The sequence below is a fragment of the Melopsittacus undulatus genome, chromosome 1, assembly GCF_012275295.1.
Source record: "Melopsittacus undulatus isolate bMelUnd1 chromosome 1, bMelUnd1.mat.Z, whole genome shotgun sequence".
NCBI lineage: Eukaryota > Metazoa > Chordata > Aves > Psittaciformes > Psittaculidae > Melopsittacus > Melopsittacus undulatus.
Genome location: NC_047527.1, coordinates 134694815 through 134720543, shown reverse-complemented (window position 1 = coordinate 134720543; position 25729 = coordinate 134694815). Strand labels below are relative to the sequence as shown.

General features: G+C 37.0%; 1 protein-coding gene across 1 annotated transcript in view; it reads left to right on the top strand.

The window, feature by feature from the left end:
* The window catches only part of LOC101881597 (ubiquitin-conjugating enzyme E2 E2), a 206667-nt gene that overhangs the window by 119517 nt on the left and 61421 nt on the right, over nt 1-25729 (top strand). The gene's annotated exons all lie outside the window — the stretch shown is intronic.

Here is a 25729-nt window from a genome sequence, read left to right as displayed (position 1 = left end):
TTAGCATGAAACAAAGAATCAGCAATTCCAGTATTCTTTCTGCATGTTTTCTTAGGAAATTTTTAGGAGTTGTTTGAGCAGTGGGGAGTGCCAGGTTTGCGGGTTCAGCTGCTATTCATAGTCTAATGGTTCTGTTTCTCATATGGACAAAGTTGACTCTTTCTGTAGTGGGAAAGTGAAACTTCAGTCTTTCAGACATGCATGTGAGCATGTGGATTAATCCATTGGCTAGATTCAAATTTCATTATACTCAACAGGAAAGAATCTGATAGACTTTAGATCAGCCTGTTAGGAAAACCACTTGAAAATATGGGTGTACTGTGTGGCAAATGATCTGTTGAAGTCAGTATGTTTTTTGCCTTTGCTGAAGTGCATAAATGGGAGACCATATTCATGGTGTCAGAATGGTAGCAGCTCCAACACCCTTCAACAGCTTGGTCAAAATGGCACTCTGCATGTGAAAAATACCGTGATGGGATACCCCTCCTGCTGATCTGTATAGAAGAACAGTGGTAAAATTAATGGTCAAAAAAAATCCCATCCATGAGGTGATGAGTTTACAAAACTTAGTAATGTGACCAAATTTCTACTGATCGTATACTGAGTACAGGCATATGGAACACTGGTCGTTAAATACGAATCAGAGTCATATTTTTCTAAAACAGATCTTTCTATAATGTGATAACCTCAACAACTTTATCTGAGGTGGCACACAGACAGGTCTTTCACACAGTGTGCCTAAACAGGACTCTTACTCATATTTAATTTCCTCTCTCACCTCCTGTGTGACATTGCTGACAGATTTTCTGTGTAATTACTGACCTCTGGCTATCAATGGAAAAAACATGTCACTGTTGTATCTGCCCATTCTTCCTCTCTCTCATTTTGAGTACTTGTTTACCAGTTCTTAGGCAAACTTCACAATGTTACACAGCACTGTTGCAGGTATTAGCAAAAGTGATTTTAATGATGCTGTAAAAGCATGACTTAATGGCAATGTTCACTCTATTACTTACTACAGGGATGAAACATACAAAGGTAAATTGAGTTAGAATAGAGCTAGAATAATTTGCACAGAGACTGGAGATTCAAAAGCGTAAGGGAGATCCTCCCATTTAGTCACCAGGTTCAGAGTAGACCCCCTTGCTTTCTAAATTCCTCATGAAGCTTAGGTGCAGTTGGGTTCAGTCTTAGTCTCAGGCTTCAACAATGGTTTATTCTAATGGAATTAGCTGCATGGATTTCATTAGTATTAATCCAACATGCTATCAGTCATTTACCAAGGATGTATTGTGAATAACTGGTCCCTCCATCTTGGGTAAGGACAGTCCCTTAGTAAGGAATCTAAAACCTCGAGAGGCCTCCCATTGCAAGGGGAGAGTCACCTGGCATTCAGTGAAGTTGCAACTTAGGGAGAACTCAAATTGGGTCATCCAAAGACCTGTCCTTGATGAAAGGTCTCTCTACATCAAGGAGCAACCTTGGAAGGCATCCCAGCTCAAGGGATCACTGCCATATAGCCACACTGCCTTGCTGGGAGAAATCAGAGAAGGCTCATTTAGGCTGTCATACTTACAGAATAAAGTGGTTGGCTCAGTCAAATTACATGCAATGGGAAAGGTATGCGTGGCACTCCTTGTACCCACAAATTTCTTTGTTCCTTGATAAATGAGTCTTGGAAAAGCCACCACTATTTGTGTGCTGATCACGATTGATGTTCCAAACTCATATGCACCAATGCTTAATTGCTCCTTCATGGGTTTCCTAGAGGAGTTATTGGCCCAGCTACAGCTGAGGTCTCCCTTCTTTGGAGCCTGTACCAAATTACTGCTGGTTTAGTTAAGGGGTTGAGTGCATCCATCGCAACCACTCCAAAATTATTCCCTGGCTCAATGACCAGTTTGACTTCTGTTCTTTTTCCTGAAAATATCAGACCTAAGTTTCATATCTCTTCCTGTTTTATCAAACTTTTAATTGTTTGTAGAACATATTCTCAGTTAAAACACAGAAGCAAGGTTGTTACTTTTAAAAGATGTAGTTACCAATTTTAGAGCCAAAGTTCATTTTCTTTTTGTGAGCCTGTTCTATTGATCTGTTTCTCTCCAGAGGAAAATGGATCAATACCTTAAACTATAACTATTAAAAGGAAGGGTACAGGAGAATCTTATGTTGTTGTTACCTGCTTTCCACTTTTTGAGATTCATAGGTTTATATAAGACAGAGGACACGAAGAGCAAGGGTAACCTCCTATTTATCACAGAGCCTCATTTCCACTGTTTACATTTACTGCAGCATTAATCACATGCTCAGTCCTCCAGAAAGAGAGGAAGACATCAAAAGAATCTGCCACTTCCCTTGGAAGTTTATTCTAGTGAATTATCACTTTCACTACTGGTTTATGGTTTATTTCCAATTTCAGTTAATCTGGCTTCAGCTTTCACATACACATTGCACTTTGTTTTGCTAAATAAGTTTCCTTTAGAGTCCAATATTCAGCAGTTTATCTCTTTCACAGTAAGACATTTATTTTCCAGACCTTGACTCCAGGTTTTCCAATATCTCTTGAAAATATGAGCACCAGAATGCTATATAGTATTCCAGCACTACCCATATAAGTAAAGTTGCTTCTCTATTGACTGCACATTCTTTTTGCCTCCACACAGCACCGAATATTGATACAACACTGCTTATCCAGTGTAAATTTTTAGAACCATGACTTTACAGTCCCCTGTTTTGAAGACCTGCCCTGCATGATTTGTTTCTAAATGTTTTCAGTGTGTTAAAATACTTTGTCTGATTGGACTCAGTTTATGATACAATTCAGATTGCCCTGCAGTCATCTCTACAGCTGAGATCCAGATACTTTCAAGCTGTGTGTGCATTACACAAGCCCAAGATGGAGCCCCATGATCCACCTCAATCTAAAAGTAGCATTGCTGAGTCAGCATCAATGTTGCTGCTCTGAGATCTGAGCTGTTCATTTCTCACCACACTGCAACATGCTGGGAATACTTAATGATACCCATTAGGTTTTCATGAACCTTGGGTTCCTCTCTCATCATCACTGCACCTTGTGGACTGCAATGTCTTCTTAACATTTCACTTTTTGCCAACTTGTGTGGCATTCTGTGATTTTATCAGAAATTGTTTTTCTGATCATTAACTAAAATGATTGTGTAGTGTTGATTCTAGAACTGATTCCTGGAAAAGAATATTAGAGACACTCATTTAATCATGAGCTATTCCTCATTCGTGGCCATTATGTTATGCAAACCTTTGGTGGATGTTTTGGATGTAATCAAATGAACAGCTGAACTTGAAGCTTACAGACGTAGGACTCTAATTTAGCTAATTTATTCAATGTTCTGTTTCAGTGTATTTTCTATCATTTCCATCGCAAGCTTGTCTGCTGATGATCTAGAAACTGTCTAGTGCCTTTTGGGGGAGTAAATCTCCTTTCCTCATAAAGGTGTATGAATTCATTATTTATTGGTTTTGCAAGCTGCTGTCCTGGAATTTCTCCACAGAATTTGCAGAAATTCTTAAAGCATGCCACTATATCCAATAGTGATTTGATCATATATGTTTTAAATTGGTTCTTACAGGTATTGACTACTTAAACCAATAATAAGGTATAGTATTTCAACAAGTTGTTAAAGTTTGGAACATGTTTCTACTACATGCAGAGTATTTTCATTATCAGTTCTATGGTGCAACGCTTTGGGTATATAAATTGTGTATAGTAGATCACAGAGGGTGAAGTAAACTAAGATGTAAAAACACTAATGGCATGTGGATGTTGTGGCCAGCAGATGATATGAAAACTCAAAAATAATCTTTATTGATAAGTAGAGCAAGTACTGGATTCTGGATTGCAGACAGTTGTGTGGTGTATACTGCAACTTCTCCGATGGGAGAGGCAGCTTATAATGAAATATCAATGCTTGTGACATTTTGCCATGATGAGGGGGTGCTGTTTGAAAACAGCCTGCATTGTCACAGGTACCACTATTTTCTTAAAATACCGACTTTGACATTCTTGCAATAAACTAAGATTCAGTGCCAGAATTCTGAGTTTCTTCCTTTTTATGGTTTCTGCTATGTGACACCCATTTATCAAAGCTAAGTGGCCAAATCAATAGTGCGTTTCCATAGCAGGTAGACTATTTAGACTTATTACCTGTACTAACAGACTTTGAGTTCTTACCATCATTCTTCACTGGGTATCCCAACTTGCCTTTTGCTAAAAGACTGGGAAACCACTATTTTTTCCTTAATACATGTTAAGTATATAGGTCTCCGGTTGTTTATGTTCAGTTAATACCATGAGCTTTCTTGCAGTTAATTTTGCATTTTTGTTCATTAGAAGAGAAATTGTCCCAGATAATACTTTCATTGTCCTCCCCTGTAACAAACACTGTGCGCTTTCAGATTAACTGGAAGATTTATTGGTGATGGTATTAGAAAAATTTAGCTTTTATGGCCAATAAAATGTGTCTTTTTCTCTCTAAAGACTTCTACACCTGGCACTTTTATGGCATTTAGTGGGTTTTATTTTTAAATTGCTTTAATTAAGCTTCTGGTATCACATGGCACAAACAAGCAATGTGTGGGTTTTTTTCCCTTATCTCACAAATCAAGATATTAAAATGGATTAATTAATAAATAACTATGGCCTTGAGATCTTATTAGTAGACTAAATATTTCACAGATTAGGAAGTAGATTATAGGATGCTGTAAACTGCAGTTAGTATAGCATCCATCCTGCCAGGGTAAGCAGATCTTCTAAAAAAGCCGTAAAAGCTGGACAGCTGCTTTACTGACATTTTCCTTATGCCAGTCACTTCCTTATTGTTGTCATTTTCCAGAGGGATAAATCCCAGGGTGACCTTCTCTGAATTGTACTGCATAGCAACAGGAGAAAAAAAATGACAAAACCACATGTGGGTATTTGATGTGGAACATAACATAATGCTTTGTGCCCAAACTGTTTGGAGAAAATGTGTGTAGTTGTTAACCCTGAGGAGAAAAGGTAGAGTCTTACAAGTCCAATCAAGTAATAAAAAATTTAAATAATATAGCAATTACAGTAACTATTATATAGGAATGTTTTCATTTTCAGAGCTGTTGAAATTTTAATGCCCATTTCATTTGAGCTGCCCATTTAATGCCCATTTGATTTTTTCGTAAGGACCAGAAAGACCAGCCACTAATTTCAGAATGCAACCATAAACTCCCTCGAAGAGTAAGCAGCTCATCCTGTGTGTGTGCATAGCATCTGCCAAAGGGGGCTTCCAAGTCAATCTGCAGATAATATCACATTGTAAAAAACTGAGTGAAAATAATTCTGATTGGTAAACTTGGTGAGCTCCTTGCTATCACAGTAATATTTCAAATCCTTAAGGACACGTATTCTGGATACCTAATCCTGATGTATATTTAGAAAGCAGCCATACTGGGAGGCCAGTGCTTTGCATTGAAAGATGCTTGAAAAAAGGTACAAGAAGACTATGAGACAAATCACATTTCCCTTCATCTCTATGCAATCAACTTTTTTTAAGCTTGTAAAGCATTTGACTTCCTTGATCTCTGAAAAACTGAGATCTGCAAGTTAATTCTCGTGTAAAAAATAAATGTGTCATCTATTATTTTTTACGTTGTCATTCCTCATTAAATTGTATGTGCCTATGTTATTTATAGAACTTCAGCTTTAAAAGCTTACCCATGCAGCCTGAACTTTTGCCAGGTTTATACTACCAGTCTGTCTCAGTGACAGCCAAAAGAGAGAGAAAAACATCTGAAAACAGCCTCAGAAAATGAAGCTGAAAAGGCGAAATGTGTGTGTATTGTAGAGGATTTAAAAGCAGATCACTGACCTGTCAACAAATTAGACTGGGAGTCCAAAGAGGAGAAAAACTGATAAAAAGTATTACAAATTAAATTTAAGATACCTTTAGAAAATTAATGAACGTGAATGGAAGTAGTTTAGCATTTTTTACTCTGTTCTAAATTACTCATGGTCAACTGATAGAAGTGGTGTATTTTGAAAAGTACTACCAAAAAGCTGAACAATCTCTTTCCACAAAGCATATCATAGTATGAAAACACCACCAAAAAGAGCTGTGACATTCTATGAGTATGTCAGGTTTGCAGTGGTGGTTGCAAATATAAAGTATTCTAAAAATTCAGAATGGCCAACTTTTACTTATTTAAGAAATAGCATAGTCAGTTGATACACAAAAAGGTTATATTTACAACACCCTTCCCATGGAGATTCTCATTTTGTCTTAAGTGTTTCTGTGGGATGTAGCAGAAAAGATAGTAACACTTAAAAGCACTCTCCTCACCTTCATGTTTCCTACTTCAAAGACATATTGGGGGATGGTTGCCACCTACTTATTAAAATGTGAGGTAGTAATAGCTACTGCTCAGCCTCTCACTCCTGTACTGATGCTGCAGTACCACTGAATAAAGCACAGTTAAAAAGATTGTAGTTTTGCTGCAAAACTCAGTAGATTGCAAATAATTCAGACAGTAAAACTGCTGAGAAAAAAAATGAGGTTTTTTACCTAGTCATTTTTCCAGCTACAGTTGTAACATAAGAGTTATCTTCTTTTGCTGGTTAACAGTTGTTTCGTTAAGCAGGTAGAGAAATGCTTTCATAATTTCATAGACTCATAAAAATATGACTTGTGGTGTTTGCTTTTAATCAGATTCTACCAATGAGGTCAAGGGAAGCAACAAAAAGTCCAGTTTCTTTAACATCTGGGAAAGAAACAGACCTGTGCCTGTGATCCTGAATTTCAGTTACATATATTGAAGAATCATAATTATATCAGATGTGATAGTTTCAATTCAAGTAGCAAATGTCTGTAGAGGAGGTGCCTTGCCCTGTGATAAGTGTGTGTGTGTAGGTAAAAGAATCATAAAATTATAGGATCATTTAGGTTGATAAAGTCTTTTAAGTTCACTGAGTCCAGCCATAAATCTAGCACTGTCCCTAAGCACCGTATCTACATGTCTTTTTAATATCTCCAGGAATGGTGACTCAACCACTTCCCTGGGCAGCCTGTTCCCAAGCTTGACAACCTTTTCAATTAATAAATTTTTCCTAGTATCCCATTTAAACCTCCCGTGGCACAACTCAAGGCCAAGCATGTGTATCTAAAAGTATGCTTTTTCTCTCCACCTGCATCTGTTGATCTAATGAAGGAAACGTTTCTTCCTTGAAATTTTATTTGCCTATGTGTACACTAGCTTCTTTGAATTAGTTTACATTAAGATTTATTCAGATTAGTATGAGTCACTACTCCTTTGCTTAGAAAAATGTTGTATTATCTTTTTGGACTGGGACCATGTTTTCATTAAGGCATTGATTGTATTACTTAAAGGGATCTTGACCTTTGATTTGAACCTCTTGTCACTGCTGTATGAAAAATAAGCAGCTCTTCTGGATTTGGTGAGATCAGTGTGTTTAGCCCTAGCTACTGGACAGATGAGGTGCTAAACCTATTTGACTACCCTGCAATAAGTCTTGTTAGCAAAAGAATAGATGTTGTATAAATATTTAGAGTTAGAATTGCAAAGATGTCAGTCAAATCTACTTAGCAGAGTGCATGAGAAAAAAAATCATTCTCGGCAGCACAGATTTTGGAAGCATGTCTGATAGAGGTGTAGTCAAGGACCTACCCAAGGATCATGCACACTTAAGTACTGAATGATGCACTAAGAAAGGTTCTTTGAGTGTCGGATCACTTAGTCCCCACTAGAGTGAAAAGCAAGCTTATGCTAATGTAGGGTTTCTATGAATTTTTAAAGCAAATGTGAGGTTGTACAGTTTTATAATGGCTGTGTTAGTGTCTCCAAATGCCAAATTGGTGGTATTTAAATCAATATGCAGTATTCCTTTGCAAACGCTACTCTAATTGTTAAAATACTCTTAGCAATATACAAATGACATTAAAAAGTTAGCACCTGTCTAAACATAGATCTTTATTTCACAAGACATTTATTGTTCAGGCCTTGGTACAGTGAGTTAACAAACCATATACTTGCAAAAATTTGGTTTCATTGAACCTAATGTTTTATTAAGAAAATCTTTGTTCAATGGCATGTTTCATTTTCAGACTACAATATATTTTTATGATTTATGATCATGAAGGAATGTTCATGCTTATTGTATGGGTAGGTGTGAAACTGGGTAGCATACCTGATGAAAAGAGAACTTTTATTAATGAAAATGACTATTTTCTGAGATAATGGTAAGATTCTGTTCCCCCAGATGATAAAGTTGCTGTACTTGAATATCACCCTCACTATTTCTTAATGCCTTGGGAAAAATAACAAAATTGAAATATATGAATTTGCTTGAAAATCCAGTTCTATACATACTGAAGATACCATCATCATGTTAATTACAGTTGTTACCTTTTCAATTATATAAATGAAGGAGAAAATGAGGAAAAAAACCCCAAAAATATCATTAAAAATTCTAGTACAGACAACAGAAGTAAGCTGTGTCAATAGTTCTGACTTACCACAAACTAGTTGGTAACTTGATGTTACAAGAAATGACAGAGTGCAATTGCAGTAATACAGAACTCAGCTGCTTTTTATCTTTATAATGCCACTGAAATAACCACAAAGGAAATGTATATAGCTACCTCTAAAGGAGTTATAAGTTTGTGCCACAAATGGAGCACAAGATATGCTTCTTTCTTAATGTTCCTTTCTTAATCCTTTTTTAAGTTACCATAAAGTATTTGGGAGCAAAAATGCAGGATACCATAGAAGGCACAAAAAATAATGTAAACTTTTAAGCATAGATAATTATCAGGCAGCAGAATATTTTGTTTAGCCTGATATCCATGGTACTACATGAAAAACATCTTCATGATGCACCAAAATGTGTGTGTGTGTGTGGGGGGGTTATGGTAAACTAGTTGAAGAAAGAAACTAAAGCTGATTCATTCAAGAAAGTGCCACTGTATAACTTACATTTTTAGTACAATTTGGTTTATGCAGAAATTATTTCATTCCTGAAAAGCTTGTTTATTCAGACAAGAAATAAAAGGAAAAGATACAGATCAAGTGGTTGACAACAGAGCAGTCCTCAGCCCAATTGTGAGTAATAGGCCTCTTGCTGCATACTCTTTGAGTGCTTGAAATTCCCCAGAACTTAACTGAAGATGAGTCAAAAATTGGAAAGATGTGTTTCTTTTTGGCCATGGAGTTTTCTATTGTTTGTTTGTTTGTTTGTTTTCTCCTGGACCATTTGAAAATATTTGGAGAGAAAGAAAGGATAGAAACTAGAAAGTAAAACAAAAAATAGTCTGAAAGTTGTAGAGAAAAAATGAGATGTAAATAAGACACGTTTTAATCTCCTTGTTTCCTGGACTGAAATATCATCTTATATTGATTGATGGCTTGGCTTTGCAAGCAAAGATTTGGGAAGAGCTTTACCCATGCTTACTACAGGCACGGTGACCAAGGGCATGTGAGATAGGCAAATCTGTTCAGAAAAGAGGCTGCTTTAGGCAATCAGGAAGTTTCAGATCAGGATTGTCAACTCCTGGGCAATCTCAAGCGACCAAAGTCATGCAAGGTTGGATCTGCAGCTTCCAGTGCACCTTGTCACCTACCTATTCGACCCTCGCCTGTCGCTACAGACAAGTGAGAGTAAACCCTTCTAGCCTGTGCAGTGGATTTTTTAGGTGAGGCGCAGCGTGTGATATTAATATAGTTACAAGAAACAGTAGATCAGTACATAAAATCTTATGTAAAAGTTATATAAAAACATACACAATTTGTCATAAATCAGTGGGTTGGGCTTAGGAGTGTTAAATTAATTTCACTTTTCAGTTGCTAGAGTCTAGATCCTTACTATTGAAATTCTGTCTCACAAATAAACAAGCTAGAGCTTGTTCTTCAGCTCAGCAGTTTTGTTTGCTAGTTGCCGAATTCAGATATGACTCCGCATATGTTTGAGCCTCATATGATCCCAAAGGAATAAAATTATTCATATTCATGACTGTAATGTCCTGTTGTAAGAAAATAGTAAGCAACTAATTCCAACCATTATTCCCAGTACTCTAATGGTACATCACTTTTAGGGGCTGACTTTGAGGTCTTATTTCCATTCTTTTACATTGATATATGTAATGTTACAGGACGCTATTACAAATATTGTAATGGTGAATGAAAACCAGGAAAAAGTAAGGTGATTAAAAATATAGTAATTTTATTTCATTGAGATAAATACATATAAAAATGTGCAGTGGTGGAAATCTGGAGTCTGGCATTTAGATTAACAGTCTTAATCTGTTTTCTACTACCTGGACTAATATTTGCAACCTTGTGTTATCATTAACAGGAGTTTCTTAGCCCGAGGCAGTGTTTCATTTAAAACTACAGAGGCAAATGAGCTAAATGAACTAAAGCACTGTAGGTTTTTCTAAACTGAAAAAAACAGAAACAAGCTATCAGAGTCCTCCATGTTGAAAAGATGCTATATAACAGTTTCATGTAACTAGCTGGGAGGATTGAGGAGATTTCTAAAGATAATCAGTTTAATTCTAAATACTATGATAAAATCTGTGTTGCCTTTGGTAAATCCTAAGAAATGGGCTTTATGCAGGTGACCTACTTGGAGTTAGTGGGAATATACTTACATCTGATCAATCTCTGTACAGTTTGAGCTGTCACTGAAGCCGTGGCTCAGATGGGAGGAAATAACTCATGTTTACCTGACTTCAATGCAGTTGGGATGTCATATAAATTTGTTATCAAATTAGCAGTTTGCATTGTAATTGCATTGGATCTAGTATAATTATTCTATAATTCACAAATAAATCATATAGATAAATAGATTTATAGTGTATGGATGCTAAAGCTATATATGTATCTGAAATACTAAAGCCATATATGTATGTGAAATAATTAAATCAATTAAATGTTGTAAAATAATCAAGATTCCAAACTGTGATAGCTAACAGTAAGTTCTGAGATAGTTGATGATCATTATAGTTTTGCAAGAGATATAAGAACAGATTGTTTATAATTTTTAATAAGGACAAAAATGCATAATACCCCTTTAATATTTTTGTCGTCATAAGGGATAAAATCATTTATGTCCAAAACTGATCTACTCTGAGACAAATTGGTCTTCCACATTATAGAGCTGTCTGGGCCATTTATAAAAAGTACTGTATTTATGTTCAGGAGGGCTCAGTTTTGTTTGCTAGGTTTTTTCACATAACACATGTAATCCATGGAGTTAATAGTTTAAGTGGATTAGAAATCTGCCTGTGATTTGTCTAGGGTAAATCTTACTGAAATAATCTCATGCCTCCTCATGTGGGGACAGGGAAATGAGACTGAGTGCAGGGCGTTACATTTGCTAGATCTAGGAATAAAAGCTTTTTTCCCATATATTTTTATAACAAAACAGGCTTGTCATTATTTATTCCTTCATTTAACTGGAGTGTGTTGTTTCATTTTAATGCTTAATTTGATATGAATCATTTTAGATGGCAAGAATCCCTATTTTAATTTTCAAAGCCTTGAATAAAACATTTTAGTAGCATTTTTATTTTTTATTTAACTGTACTGAACTACATCACTCTTCTCAAGTTTTAGGCTATTATTCTTTTGGAATTACAGAACTAAGTTCAGTAACATAACTTGTCTAACTGCTATTTCCCTTGTCTAGACCCAGGAATATCATTACCAGATGTGTGCAAATAAAGCAGTGTTTTCTTCTTTTGAAGATAGTTAACAATAATCTATCACCAAATAAACTGGTAGACAGTCAGCATGCAAAGGAGTCTAATTTCATTTGTTGGAAAGGGGAGGGTGAAGAAATCTTGGCAACATGAAACCATCTTTGGGAGTGTTGAAAATATTTCATGAATAGCCTGAAAATTGGCAGTGTTAAATGGAAATGAGGAACTTCTTATAGGGACAGTTTAATTAGCTTTGCTAGTTCATATTGGTTTCTGTGTACCGGTTCTTAAATACCTTTTTCACATTAGTACATCCTTTCAAATTTGTATTAGTCTTACGTATGGTGTCAAAGTTTTATTTAAGTACAAATCCCTAAAAAAAACCCCACAAAATGGAATGCTTTTTTTTTCTTTAATAGGGATACTTCAGGCCAACTTTTTAAATTACAGTTTTCAATGAGAATCATAGACTTGTAGAATAGTTAGGGTTGGAAAGGACGTTAGAATTATCTGGTTCCATCCAGACCTATCTAAAATAAGAAACTGGTTTATCAGTTATAGAGGAAGAAGAATTAATAACATATTGGAATTAAAGAAAAAACAAGATCTGTGTGTAGTTCAGATTGTCTGTATCCTTGAAGACATTTTGGCAAGACATTCTGATTCACCATTTCAATTGTATGTTTAAGTAATTTAGAATATTTTCTAAAAAGCCCACAACTGAGTTAATGATGAGCAGAAGCTTCACTGAGCTGATTGCTGAATGTTACTAAAATCTTTGTTATTTTTTCCTTTGTGTATCTTACTGGCATTAACAAACAGATATTTTGACCTGTACAGTGTATATACACAGACCCCATTCAGAGAATCTTTTGAATGTGAATAGAGAGATATTTTCTATCCCTTTCTCTTTTTACTTTATTTTCCACAGTTTATAAATGTGTATTTCATGTTACTGGAACCTGTAACATCAGAAGTATTACATAGTTCTGATTGTCTTTATATCTGAACATGCAATTTTTTCTTAAGAACAATGTGATTGAAGGATAAGGTAATATAACCAATGGTAAGACAGTCCTACAGCCTAGAGAAAACAGTAGGATGAAAGGAAGGGACACAATTATCATCTATAAATACTTTCAGAGTAATTGTGTAGATGAGGTAAGGAATTATTCCCAGTCTGGGAAAATACCAAGACAAATAATAATGATCTGTATCTATTAAAGGCAGTTTTTAACAATGGGCTGCGATTACTAACTGATCCTGATAGTAAATCCCTGCTGAAGTCAAACTGAGGATCTCTTGGTCGGTGCAGTCACAGGTACCAGTCATTTCCAGTTTGCTGATTCTGTTAGTTTTGCAGAATAGTTTTAGCTTGTTTATTTGAGAGCGAGGTTTTGCCTGGTTTAAATTGAATTGGCTGAGTGGATATCTGATGTCCTTCTCCCACACATCTTATGGTCCTGCAGGTCCTGGTGGGCTCTATTTTTTTTGTTAATCTTCCTATATTCACTCTTACCTACCATGCTACTTTATCATGTGGGAATCATCCTCACTCAGGGAAATGAGAAAATCAGGTCAGAGTGAAGCAAATTAAACTTCACCTCAGATCTGCAGGCCATTCACAGTTTTCTTATAGGGTATTGACAGTTTTACAGATAAAAGGCCTACCCAAGGAGAACTCCACAGGGGACAGTGTGCCTAGCCCACGTGCCAGGACTGAGCTCTAAAGCAGCAGCCACAGGGATGTGCTGGACTACCTGCTGGCCACAGCAGAGTTATGCTAAATAAATGACTGCATGTTAGAGTGCATTATTGACAGCTTTGACCGAAAGCAGTGACACACATCCACTTCTCTCTTCACTCCCAAAAGTTATTGTCTTATTGCCATACGCTGTGATATTGTGTGTGGTTGTGGTGGGGATTGTTGAGCACTACAATGCTTTGCAGTGGGGCTCACAGCACTGAGCCCGTCATGGGCAGATGGTGCTGCATTAGCCATGGAGGTGAGAGGAGATTGGAGGCATGAAGGCTGGTATTTGAAGGAGAAGAGGAATGAAAGTGTTGGATATTTGGAGGAGAAAGCAGAAAGCTGTTGTGTTAGGATGTGTAAGGTGCATGGAGCCCTTATCTGCTGTTCACCTGGCTGATCCCTGTTGTGATCAGATAGTGAAAACAGAATAAACTCACTCTCAAATGAAAGAGGCAGTGGCATTCTTCCCTTACTCTCTGGTGGTATGGACTCTTGCCGAGAAAGAAAGTTGCCACCTGTTGAATTACGAAGCTCTTCTGAAGTGCCCCAATCCTTTCTAAAGGTCTTGTCTAGAATCAGCTGTGTTTACTCAGCCAGATAGGAAGATCACAGCTTTAACAGTTTGTGTTATTTTGCAGGGGTGAAGAAACATAAAGTAAGTTCATTCAAGGAGGGGAAACCTGGACAAAAATACATGACATTTGCAGATAGAACACCATAAAAATTAGTGAGATGATGTACACTGAAGAGCTATAGTGATGTGTGTTAGTTTATATTACTTTTTGCTCCATAAATACAATTTAATTAGTCAAATGGCATATGGTGAATAAAGGTAAGAGACAGAGTTGCTCCTGCCATCTGCTGCTCCAGAGATCATTGCCAATGTATTACAACTCCCTTTCTGCAAGACTCTCGTGCAGTTTAATATCTCAGCCTTGCAGTTTCTTAAAGAATTATGTTCTGATTTATAAACCTGTATGTTGGTTTTTATTTAAATGATCGATTTAAAAGTTTATTTATTGAATGATTGGATGAAAAAGCTACACGTTGTTTTATCTATCATTTTATTAAATCCTTCAATGCATTCAGCTATTTCATCTTATGCAAATTTCACTTCTAAAACATTATCCAGTTTTGTATTCCAAAATGTGGACTTGCTAGGAGGAACAGAGCCACTGTCATCTGTTCAGCTACTCTTCTCAGAAACTAAATGAGTAAACCAAATTACTAATATTGACCAAAATTTCAGAGAAGTTGCTTTCATTTTAAAAGTCAAGATAGTCATTATAGTGTGTGCTTCTGGTAGAATTAATCAACTATATTACTTGTAAATCCCTTTGATCCCTATGCAGTCCATTATAAGGCTATTAGGTGAAGAAAGGGAAAAACAAGAATTTTAAAAACAAGATTTGAGGTTTACAATGACCTTTCACACTTTCACATTACACTAGTCAGGGTATGTGGTTTCAAACACTTAATATGACAGTTTTAAAGAGAATGTTTTAAACTTATCATCCCAGATTTACTTGAACTTTCTATACTCCTGCAGTGTTCTGAGCATAGCTGGAGCTCTAGTTCTTTTGTGGCCTGTGAACAGCCTGTGTACTATTTACAGGAGGAATATTTCATGTTAGTAAGACATGTGGAGGATGGTGAAGGTTTTTTCCCTTTGGTAAACAACCTATGTTATGGAAGCCTGTGTGTTTCTATTAGGATGAACAGATATTTAGGTGACAGTCAGAGATTTGAAGCAAATTGTTTTGCTGACTCTAGTTAGCCTGTTCTTTTACTTATTGTAGGGGGATGAGACTTGACTTAAACAGCAGCTATTTTAGGACAGAAATAATTCTTCCCTCATTTTTGCAAGTCAGAAGAATAGTGCTTGCAGAGCAGAATGACCTGACTGTAACGTTAAAGCGAGGAAAAAGGTAACCATCAATATTTTCTATATTTTAATCCCCTAGAGTGATGAGGGAGTTTCTGAAAAAGAAATAAGAGCACCATAAAAACAAGAGGTGTAAAAGAAGGCATTTCTTGTAATAGTCATTCCACACATCCTGGCTTTATACCAAAATATGCTTCCCAAAAAAGAGCAGAGAATCTTCAGTAGCTTCCCTAGAAGGTGTATTTTTCAAGACTTTTTCTGTTGTTGAAAAGTTGCTGTTTGGGCTTGTGATGGTTTGACACCAGAAAGGGGATGTGGCAGGCTTTACACCTGCTATGTGACAGCACACCCAATTGCGTGACAACAGCTCAGTCCAAACCCAAAACCACAGCCATGTATGAAGCAGAGCCTGCTGGGTGCCAGATGATGATCCTCATCTGGGAACGTGTAACATTAAGACATAGCTTGAAGTTGTTAACATTGTAGTCATAGCTTTACTTTTGTCACATAGCAGTACCTCAGGACAAAACATAGTCATTACTGCTAACAGAAAATGCTGTAAAAACACAGCATTTTACCTATGTCCGGTAGGTAGAGCCTAATACAGCACCTAGTAAAATGAGAGGGGTTTGTTCTCTCTCTCTCTCCATTTCTCTCTCTCCCTCCCCCACTCTTCCTTTCTCTCCCTCCATCTCTCCTGTCCCTTAATTTTATCCCCCCTCCACCCCCCCTTAACTTCATACGGTTTTCAATAGTCACATAAAGAGAAGAAATGTGCTTTGAGGAGGGATTCACGTAGGTCTCCAGAGCACAATAGGAACATAAAATCTGTCTCAGAGGCTTAATTAGGTTTGCAATTAATTAATATTTGCAAACCACTTTGAGAATCTGGGTGAAAATTATTATTTTCATTATGTCACTGTTGGCGCGGACGAACAGGAAGTAGAAACAAAAGAATAATCAGTAAATTCACAAAGAGCTTCCCCTGCCACATTAGTATCATTAATAATTACTTCTTCTTGTGTATCATTTTTATCCAGTATTAGTTTTCCTACTCCAGTGAAGGGAAAAGTACAAGAGCAAAAAGATGATGAAGTCTCACCAGCTAATGAGACATCAAATACAATAAAAAGTGAAAGGTGGAAGATTATTTTTTCCCAATGATTTTGAATATCAGGTGGGGAACAGGGAAGAGTCATTTGTACGAGTGGTATGTGATTTCATAATTCATTATTATTATTATTATTTGTTTACACCTAGTAAAATTTTAAGTGCTGTCTCCATGTGATTGCCTAATTTTGTGAAACAGTTTTGTTTTAATACATATGGGCATAAAGGCTTTAGATAGTCCCCAACTGATTTTCACTGTCTGATAATAATATATTGGACAAAATAGCATTGCTATTTGTGTGGGAGTTAATGCTTCTGAAAACAGCTAATACACTTAACTACAGCGTATTAACAGTGGGCGTTCTGCTTATTTTTATTGCAAGCTTTAGCACTGTGCAATTTTCCTGCAACATGGTAACAATAATCCGCTTCATGCTGGCACTTAAGTATTTACTAAGCATTATAGTAAAAAAGTTATGGGAAAAAATGGATATATATAAAAAAACATAGCATCTTGGTGTGGCATGCTGGCCATAAAAGAAAATGGGGATAAGGGCATTTGGTGCATTTGTTTTTAAGATTAGTAAAGACTATGCTAAAATGTATTACATGCATATGGCATGTTTTTTGCACTATCCTTACAAAAGAAAGAATGCTCCGACTAAGAAATGAAGTCCACATTTGCACCAAATGTTTCATTGCAATCTCTAGTTAGTACCAGCTGAACATCATGGAGAAAGCCATTAAACATCTTAGGGAAGGAGAAGAGACCATAGTAAGAACTAATGCACCACCACACGCTAACTCATTCATACTGTACAGTGCCACCCCAGGGTCCTATGGACTGGGTGCACCTGCTTGGCAATACAGAGGATGAAGGGTTGCATACACCCCTTCATCATTCCAGGTCCCATGAGAGATACCTAAAATGGCTTTCTTAAATAATTCCTTTGAAAAAATGTATTTTTAGGAAGCTAATGCTCTTACAAGTTGCAGAAATCCTTACAATTGGAAAAGCTCTGCACACAGCTTCTTTACACAAAATTGCATGGCTTGACTGTAATTTTGGTGTGCACAGAAAGTAGTGGGGAATGGTATCACAAAGGTTTTCATCCATAAAGAGCCTCCCAATCTGCATAGCAGCCGTTCATACTTCCCTACAGAAGATGCTTTACAAGCAGGCTGCAATGCAAATGAGCAAGTCTGCATAAAAACATACAAGCATGGTAAGACAACGGGGAAGCAATGCTGAGAAGGCAAATGTCATACAGTACAGTAAGACATGAGGAAGCTTAGGAACTGCTTGTTTCATTTAGAATAATACCAGGTACATGGTGGCAGCACTTTGGATAACAAGACCCAGTGTCACTACTTCTGGATGTTCAAGGGAAATACAGCACACACTCTTACACCTAAATGAAGAGTGTAGAGTAAGTGGACTAGATTTCAACTGCACATTTGTTAGGACAGGTCTGTAAAAGAGAGCATCCTACAGCCATCTGCCATAATTTGAGCTTTCAAAACAACTGAATATTCCTAGGAAAGACATACTAATTTACCTGTAAACTTTACTGATATCAGCATGTTTGTGCAGTTATCCCAATCATCAGGCACTCTTTCTAATGTCATTGTTGAGTTGTAAAACAGGAGTGCAAAACATAGTTAGCTTCTTCCTTGTCTTCTGCAACCTTCATAGACACTGATTTTTTTCCTCTTTTGGTAGGCTCTAATTGTCTATGCAGCATCCATAGGCATTATTACTCAGCAGTTATTACTTAACACTGTTAACTTATTTTTTACAGGGAGTTCCAAAAGTCTGAATGTTCACCTAGACTCTGATAAGTAACTGCACTTTTTGTATTCATTTGAGTAAAGCAGGAAACCTGGCTGACACTTGTCACTTATTTTTCCTGTGATAGAAAATACTCACCCTTACAATAACAAAACATGTTTTTTATATCACAAATCTTTCATTTATGCTACACTCCATTTTATTTAAATGGAGATGCCTTCATATGTAAGACCCTGATAAATCTCTGTGCCCCCTACTTTCAAGGGTTTCTTGAAGGATTTATAGCAGGTATTTACAGTTAAACACCTACAATATCCTTCATTAAGTGTTGTTTAATGTTTTAGATGCATCAGTAGTCCTTTTGATACATGATAAAATTTATAAACATCAGAGAACAGAAAAACTAAAGGCCTTTTTACCAATCCAGACACTCTTAAAGAAAACCTCATAAGAGATCCTTTAGGTCCTTAGAGAGAAAATTGCACAAACATGGAAAGAAATCATTATCAAACACAGTATTACCCTGCTTCCTGCTGCATTTTGTGGGCTCCTTCAGTGTGTTAAATGACTTTTGGAAAAAAACAATACTTTCACTTGAAAACATAGCAAAACAGTTGTGCTGCAGTCCCTGATCCCCATATGCGCATGTGTGGAGTGATTTATGCAACCTGGAGTCCAGCCTCTCAGTGTAACCCACTTTGAAATAAGGGCCCGAGTCTACAGTTCCATGATCCCATCCCTTAAGATGTCTCAGTGTACAATAGCTGTTTAAAATATTCCTTGAATATGTTTGACATATTTAAACATACGTTTCATCTCCTCTGCCTTCAAAGACCACTTAGGTAACACAATACATATAATCAAACGTTTTTTCTGGATGACTGATTATCATATGCTTGAAGTGCAAGTTTCTTTTAATCTCATCTTTTTCCTGGTCCAAATTAAGGTTTACGTTTGAAAGGTATGGCAATGTATAGTTTTTATATGGTAATCATCTTTTACTGTCACCTTCCAGGCAAGAAATATTAGATGCTGAACAATCTGCTGGCTCCATAATTAACACAGGATTGATCACTCTTTTCCCCATCCCCTGCACTAATAGGCTGCAATGCCCAGCCTGGTTATGTCTCACACACACCTAATACCACAATTTCTGTCATCCCACCAGATGCTATTCAGATTTCCATGTAACTGGGTATATCCCTGTAACACTGGCCAAAAGCAAGCCAGATTCTCATTCTGCACCTACTGCAGCTTCTCAGAAGAGCCAACAAATCCAGTCTGTGTACCAGACCTGGTCCACAAATTCTGACTGTCTTGAAAGTGTAAGAAGGACTACCTTAAGAGACTGAAGGATTAAGCTTTGTCCCAGTCCTGGCTTCATCAAAAGTCAGTGAAGGCCTTTTGCATGGGGGAGGATGGCTACAAAATACAATCCAGGACTATTACTAGCTATAACAGTTAGGGATAAAGAGATCATCTGTCACAGATCATGCTCTCTGTTTTTTCTTTATGGCTTTTAAAAGAATTATAATTTATCTATCATAAAAATGTTATAGTGGTATGTGAAAGTGTAAATTTATGCAGAAATGGTTAGTAATGATTCAATCACAGTTCATATTATTCGTACTCATGACATAATTGATGCGGGTAAGAAAGCGGAAGCCTTTTGTTCAGCCCCTCAGTGCTTAGAACAGTGCAATCATGCATTTTATTTTAAACTTTGTAAATTATCTATTTTCTGAAATTGCAAATGATCCATTTCTAAACATAAGCATTCTGTGTTGTAATCCCTTGATTTTATTTTAATGTGAACAATGCTATTCACTGGCTCCAAGCACATCACTAAAGATTTTAAATTTTAACAATGAACATATCCCATGTTTAATACTTACAAAGACATTCCATTATATACCATTATTTATCAAGTGCAGAACTAATTGGATGTCACTGCTAAGCAGTGTGTCCCTGGAATTTAAATGGAAGTGTGAAGAAGCTCAAGAGACTGTCACATACCAAGGGAATAAGAGTATCAGAGTAATGAGTAATACCATTTAAAAAGCAATGGACTTCGGACTTTTGTCCAGAAAGAAAAATATTACTGTAAACTACCTTTTGTTTTAACTAAGTAAATTGCCTCCGTTGCAGTACTAGCACAATTCAGGCAGAAAGGGACTGGTGAACCTTTCCTCTCTTTTGCATCCTTGTTTTTCCCCAACATGATGGGGTTGTAACATTCTGCTGGGAAGTGAGGAGTGTAGGTTTGAACCATGGCAGGGTAGAGAAGGAAATAAACCAGGAATTAGTCCCACATCCTCTGTACTCTGATCCATCAACAGCATTTAAAGAGTAGGTACCTATTGTGTTTTGGTTGTAAAAGGAAGAAGCAAGGATATGGGGCTTTGAAACCCTATCTGACATAGACACCGCCTTGCAGGCCATAAAAAAGATACCTAAGCTGCAAAAGGAGAAGAATTTGAGGCACACCCTTCCTTTGGTGTTTCTCTTGGCTAGTTTCAACAGCTCCCAGCTCTGCCTGTCTGCTCCGAATTCCTTTGCAAAGCATCTGATTCTCCCATAGGCAGGGATCTTACACACCTAACCCAGTCCTGAGCAGCTTAGTCTGGATGCCAGGCATTTAAGATGAGAAGAAATGACCCTCAGTATTGCTGAGGGCACTGTGTAAGAAATAAAACAGGCAAGAGAGATCATCCCATCCGTTAAGAATGGGTATGGTGTTCAGTTAGATAATAATGTAGGCTTTGTAGGTGTATAGTGCAGTGTTAAAGATCTAAACAAAGTCACAGTGGTCATGCCTTATAAGGGATGTGATATATAGATTGCAAACTATGGGCTCTGATTGATGTGAAACAATTATAAAGAATACTGCTTTCACAAAGAGACTTCATGGGAGAGAAAAAAGAGGGAGGAGTATACTCAGATTACTGTATGGTCTTGATTCCCCTTGTAGTCTTTAACACTAAGCACTGAAAGTACAATATTTGTATGAAGTGCTTCACCGTCAGGAAAAACAGAAGCAGCTGTAACTGAAATAGCACATGGTTTTACTGCCTGCTCTTATTATTTTTCTTACAGTGCAAATTATGTCTGGTTATCATTAATTGGTTTTGTGCTATTTACATTATGAACGTTACCGCTTTAATTAAATCCATGCATGTATTTAAAGCAGTTGCTGTCACATAGTTCACTCATACTGATACAGAGGTTCCTTATGTTTGTGGGTTGGGTTTTTTTTTGCTTTAGAAAAGGAAATAACAACTCTGTTATAGGTATCGATAAAGCCCAATAGTTATATGCTCACCAAGATGTTGTTTTGGTACCAAGACATTTCTACTGTGTACAGAAGATGTAGCCAAGTATCCCAGAGCTACTCATCCCAGTATTTCACATAGTACCATTCTTCCTTCAAGCTTGTGATCCACCAGGCAGAGCACACTGGAGCACAAGTGAGATCAGCCTTTGGGCTTCTCCCCCTTGTTTCAGTAGCTGCACTGAAATAATCCTCAGCCATTTCCTTAATGTGGGTGTTCCAGCTCAAAATGCTCTTCTGCACCTGGCTCTGTACCTGTGATGTTTCAGAAATACCATTTTTTTGGCACTCAGTGTTTTAATTCTTGAATAAAACTCTTTTTATATCCCTATTACTGCTGAGAAAACCTAATGTATTTGTCTCTTCCAGCTTAACAGTGTACCTGAGGACCAAATAAATATGCAGGCTGGGTCTCCTTAGATTCCTATCTTCAAGTTATTGTTGTGTTCAGTGAGTTTGCGGTTTGATATACAGATAGTTAGATGAAAATATTACTGTCATTACAGGTAATTTACAGCTTCTGTGTTTGATCTGTCAAATGTTCTTTCAAAGTTTAAACATGGTCTGTTAGTTGTACAATTACCTTAAATTTTTAGGCTACAAATACAAAAAAAAAGAGCTGCTATTTTCCTTTAAACTCCTGTCTTTCGCTCCAAGCCTCTGATACTGTGAGATGTTACCTTCTACCTTTGTAAAGGTGTTACTTCAAATTCAGCTAGCTGGAGGCCTTTCAGAAGTTAATCTTACAGCTATGCTTTCTTTCTTTTATGAAAAGTAATAATTATCATATTTCTTGGATGTGTGTCATCTCTCAGCCTGCATAATGTGAATGGGAGCTCCACAGGCAAAATTAAAAACAATTTCATTGGCAGTCCACAATCTTTAGGCATCTATTTTTGCAGACAGCTAAACTGACAGTGTGCTGTTTTGTTCACATGGACTAGGACTTCCTTTGAAAACATTCTGTGTGCCTAATTCTTTGAGTTTAATGAAAAGGTTATCATTGGACTATGAACTTAATAGCAAATGGTAAAGTAATAAAAGGTGACCAAAGCCTTATTCTGGATTTTTTTATTAGTAACCCATTTAAGTATTTACAGTGGTAATATGGGGGGGGGGGGGGGGGGGGGGGGGGAGAAAAAAAAGGCAATATTTTAAAAATAGTTTTTATTTTTACATTAGGAGAATGAATTAGACTCTCAGACGTGGTTACAAACTCTACTAGCTGAAACAAAAGTGTTTTTTTATAAATTGAGTTTATTGATAGTTTAAATAGGTAATACTGGGGTTTGTGGCAAGGCTTGTTTGGGCTTTTTTTACAGCTAAGTTAACCAGGTGAATTCATATAATAAATATGGGGAAAGTGTACATCATATGTTAATTCAGTCGTGTTCAGCTTAGCCCTGTTCTGAGACTCGTGATGCAGGGGGTTGCAGGAGGTCTTTTTTTTTAATGTCCTTTAGTTTTCTGTGTTTTAGAGCATAGTCTAATCTTCAAGTCACCCTTAATTCCAGGAAAGCTGCTTGTGGTCTGCCAGGTTGCATGCCAATTTATCAGAATGACTGCCTGATAGGATCCAGTCAGAGGCTCCTAGAACCTGGCTGCTGCCTAGCGCAGCAGTTAGAGATGCAAAGAGAGGAAGAGGCAAGGTGAGCTGGCTGCCTGGTCACCAGCCACCAGCCCTGGGGCTGCTGGGGTGGGAGGCCAACCTCCCTGCTGCCATCTGACCCCATGTTGTGTCAGGGGAAAAGTCATAAGCAACAGATGAAAACTAACATCCATCTGCAGTTGCCAGGCAGCCGAGCTGTCTGGCTGTCACAGTTTTATCGTCACTGGAAGACCATTGATTTAGGGGTCACAGGAGCTACAAGGGAAATGTGACGTATGGAGGATTTGCTGTTTGTCCATACCAGCTTCTGTAACTTGCCCCGAGTCCCTGAGCCATAGGATGAGTTGCTGTATGAGGTCTAAGAAAAGCACATGTGGAGGGAGTCAGCTAATTTCCTTCCAATTACTAAATGGCCCATGCGACTGTTCAGCAACAGCACAAAATGTTATCTATTTCATTTTGTGGAAGTGGGCATTCATTAAAGTGTTACAGCTATAAGCTGACCTTCATGCAAAGACATCCTGCCTTTGTGTTTCACTTGAGCTAATAGTTTTAAGAACTCTTAAAATAATAAAAATAAAATTAATATAGGGACAGTACTTATAACAAGACCCTCAGCTCACTCAAGAGCACTGATTTATAATGGAATAGGGAGGGATGGGGATCGAAAACATTGTTCAGATTCATGTTTAATCAGACCAAGTGCTTTTAATTAGCTGGAGAAGAAGATTGTGCATATTTCTATTTAAGTAAGTGTTACTGCTCAGAGAAATACTTTCATCATAAGAAAATGATCAGCTCACTTGGCATAAATGAAGAACTCATTATTGGTGTCTTTTAACATAAGATGTCTTTTAACATTGCATATTCAAAGTAATAACAAGGAAGATGAAGCAACTGATAACTTTAAGCTTTTTTCTTTCTCTTTCTGTATTTTTTTTAAAGCTGGGTAATAATTGAAGTATAATTACAGAACTTTCCTAAGATCTGGATCTATTTAATTGATTTAAACACAACTACACAGAAGATTCATTTCAGGTTTTGGTGGTTTTAAATCACTTGAAGACATTGTTCTTACTCTGCTATTTTTTAAAGAGTATTAGAAATGGAATAAACACAAGACTGAAGTATCAATGTGGTACTGATATCATTAAAAATTAAAGTTGGTGGTAATACTGAATTATGTTATTTCAATGAAATTATTCTCTACCTTCTGCAACAGTTCTGTTGCAAAATATTTCATTATTCTGCAAAGAACATGCAGCTAATGTTACTAGAGACCCTTTTCTTAAGTTCTCACAGAGTCTGAAAAATAAAAGTTTTATCTAGGACAAACATTTATTATCAAAATTAGATTTTAGGTAAAATAAGTCTTTTGAAAATAAAGTATGAGGATATCCTAAAGATGTTAGTATTTGTATTGAAATCAGTGAGTCAAATAAATCTTTTCCTAACATTATTTGGTCACCTAAAATATTGAGTTGTTATATGTTTTCTGCTAAGTAAAAATGCATATTGCCTAAAGGGACATGAGCCAAGCACTTGCAATGTTGTAGTGGTGACTGGCCATGGCTAGAGTCTGTCCCATGGTAAATTCAGTGCTGCTTACCTCTGTTTTATTCTAGGCCAGATTATCTTGAATAGATTTGCATTTCCTATATATGCACAGATAGCATCTCTGGGAAGTAGCTTGTTAGCCTTCTGATCATGCAAAGATGCTCTCTCCACCAAAGATATAAAAGGATCCTCTGGCCAGTGGGGATAAGGCTGAGGAAGTGGTTTCCTGATGGATTTAAGCCTATTTAAATCCCTGGGGTCCATCACTGAAAGACGTTGTCCCTCCCTCTGCTTTATCCTTCAGCCATTCATTGCAGCCCCTCTCTGTGTCAGCACAGAGCTTGTCAGTTCAGGGAGCTGCTTCAGCTATAAAAACCCCCTTTTCTTTCTGTGGCCAGATTAATTTCCAGTCCAGCTGCACAGCTGCCCGAGCACTGATGCCAGCACAAACAAGGGAGCTGGAGCACACAGTCACAGACAACGGGGAGGGCAGGACTGTTGCTCTCAGTAGCAGTAAATAAGGTGAAGTTACTCATGAAACTGCACCTTCTGTGTGTGAGACAAAGTCTAAATCAATATTACAGATTTATTTTTTCAAATCCTTGAATGTGTGGGTAATCCTGAAAGAGCAGAACAGGGTAAAATTCGCCATTCACTCCCCTTTTTTTAACTAAAAATATTTTTTTCATAAACCAGCTTGTTTTGCTGGAAAATAGATATATGAAGTTATTGATTTCTTTTGTTTCTCTTAACAAATTAACAAATCATGATTGTTATTATTATTATTGTCTGAAAGTGTATTAATTTGATGTTAGGGAAGGATTTTAGTTACTCATTCTTAAATAATTTCATAAGTGATTATAAAGAAGCTTTACATCTTCATGCTACACTGGAAATGAGCACAGTGAAATTAATTGACTCTTCTGCCTTCTTTTATGACTGAGGAGCCTGTGACAGTCAGGGACTGAA